This window comes from Silene latifolia, chromosome 3 (assembly GCF_048544455.1).
Source record: "Silene latifolia isolate original U9 population chromosome 3, ASM4854445v1, whole genome shotgun sequence".
Lineage (NCBI taxonomy): Eukaryota > Viridiplantae > Streptophyta > Magnoliopsida > Caryophyllales > Caryophyllaceae > Silene > Silene latifolia.
This window is the reverse complement of record NC_133528.1, coordinates 52,576,836-52,579,335: the sequence shown is the minus strand read 5'-3', so window position 1 is coordinate 52,579,335 and position 2,500 is coordinate 52,576,836. Positions and strand designations below refer to the sequence as shown.

Below are 2,500 nucleotides of genomic sequence, written 5' to 3'. Positions count from 1 at the left end.
TATCGGCCATTTGAAGAGTGATGTTGGTACATTTAAGCTCTCCCATTCCCAACCTTTTACTTACCGAGTACGGCATGACACTCACACTAGCCCCTAGATCACATAAGGCTTTGTTGATCGTTGTGTCGCCAATGGTACACGGTATTGAGAAGCTTCCCGGATCCTTTAACTTTGGAGGTGAACTCCCTTGAAGTATTGCACTACTCACCTTGGTGAAGGCGATAGTCTCAAGTTTCCGAATCGACTTCTTCTTTGTGAGGATATCTTTCATGTACTTTGCATAGGCCGGAACGTGATTGATTAATTCCGTGAAAGGAATTGAGACTTCTAAGTTCTTCACAATTTCCATGAACTTTCCAAGTTGATCATCAAATTTAGGCTTGGCTTGTCGACTTGGAAAAGGAAGTCTAATCACAATGGGCTCCTTTTCTTTGGCTTTGTCTTCATTTTTCTTTGAGCTTTCTTCTTTTGATGATTCCCCTTCTTTGGGACCTTGCACCACAACTTCATTCTCACTAGCTCTCACAACTTCATCCTCAACTTGCTCCTTCGGTGCTTCATATCTTGTACCACTTCTCAAGTGAATGGCACTAACCGTTTCATGTCTAGGGGATTACCTTGAGGTGGTAATTGCCCCTTTTGTCTTTGTGAGCTCGAAGATGCTAGTTGGGTCAATTGTGTTTCCAACATCTTGGTGTGAGCTAGAATGTTGTTGATGGTGGTGTCTTTTGCTTGGCTATCTTTTTGCATTTGGGTGAAAAATTCTTGTTGATTCTTTTGCATTTGAAGGACCGCTTTTTGGACATCAAAACTTTGGTTATTGTGGTGATTGTATGGGTTTTGATTTTGGTAACCTTGGTTTTGATTGAAAAAGGGTCTTTGATTTTGATTTCTCATGGGTGGTGGAGTGTATGTTGTTTGAGGGTTTTGGACATTTTGGCTTTTGTATGAGAGATTTGGATGGAACTTGGTGTTTTCATTGTAAAAATTTGAATAAGGGGTACCACTTTTGTAAGCTTGGAAAGCATTGACTTGCTCGGTTGTTCCCCTACATTCGCTTGAGTCATGACCTAAGGTTCCACAATTCTCACATATCCCGCTTGGGATTGATGAGGATGCCGTCATGGCATTGACATGATGCTTTGATGATTTTGAGCTTTCCTCAAGTCTAGCCATAGCTTGTTCAAACTTCAAGTTGATTGTGTCAATGTGAGCACTAAGTTGAGCACCCAATTGAGTAACGGTGTCCACTTCATACTTTCCTCCTCTAGTAGCCTTGCGAGGCCTACTATATTGCGAATTATGGACCGCCATTTCCTCAATCTTGTTCCATGTTTGATTGTCATCAACTTCGGTGAACATTCCATTTGATCCCATATTGAGAATGTTCCTTGAATATTCATATAAACCATTCCAAAATTGTTGCACTAAAAACCATTCGCTATGTCCATGGTGAGGACATGAGCGACAAATACCTTTGAACCGCTCCCAAGCTTCATACAAAGATTCTTCATCCCTTTGCTTAAAACCCGTAATTTGAGCTCTTAGCATATTGGTCTTTTCCGGTGGGTAGAATTTTTTGTAGAAAGCTAGAGCTAGCTTCTTCCAAGAATCTATTCCAAGGGTGGCCTTATCAAGGCCCTTCAACCATTGCTTTGCGGTGCCGATTAACGAAAAAGGAAATAAGACCCATCTTATTTGGTCTTGAGTCACGCCCGTTTGAGAGATAGCTTCACAATAATCACAAAAGGTTTCCATATGAGAATGAGGGTCCTCACTAGGCATTCCCCCGAATTGGCTCCTCTCAACTAGTTGAATGAAGGCGGACTTGGCAATAAAGTTTCCGGTAAGATGTTGTGGGGTAGGAGTACCATTTGGTAGATCCTCCTCGGTGGGTATAGAGTGTGACGAGAATTTAGGCATTGTAGGTGGATTTTGTGTGGTATTGTTTAATGGGTTCTCTTCTCCTTCTATTGCGAAAGGATTGACAAACTCACTAGTGGGTTGAACAACTTCACCAACACCTCCCAAATTCCTCCTAACAAGTCTCCTATTATTCGTCAAGGTTCTTTCGATTTCACGGTCAAAAGGTAACAAATCTCTTTGTAACCTTCTAGACATGCAAAATATCAAACAACTCAAAAACAATTAGAACAAACCTTGAGGAGTTTTACTTCCCCAAGGTGAAAAAGACACAACTAAAAACAATAAAAGAAATCTTAAATCAATTAAACACCGTCCCGGAAAGAACGGCGCCATTTTTGATCGGAGCCATTTGGTGTTCACAATTAAGCATATGTGGTCGTTGGTCAATGGTCGATACAAAACACAATTTATACTTCACAAACAACTCTACAATTAGTAAAGAGGTAAGTAAAGGTCGGATCCCAAGGGACGGGTATTGAAATGAAGATTCTATTGTAACTAGTGGTGTCTAGGGGTGTCACAAATTGGGTTGATGTAGAAGGTTACTAAACTAAGATAGCAATGAAAATAAACT

At 40.8% G+C, this 2,500-nt stretch overlaps 1 non-coding gene across 1 annotated transcript; it reads left to right on the top strand.

Moving 5' to 3' along the window:
• The first annotated feature begins 1,443 nt into the window (after window positions 1-1,443).
• Window positions 1,444-1,551, top strand: LOC141650773 (small nucleolar RNA R71). The gene has a single exon (XR_012546789.1). It is a non-coding gene; the product is annotated as a small nucleolar RNA R71 (small nucleolar RNA).
• Window positions 1,552-2,500: the final 949 nt, after the last annotated feature.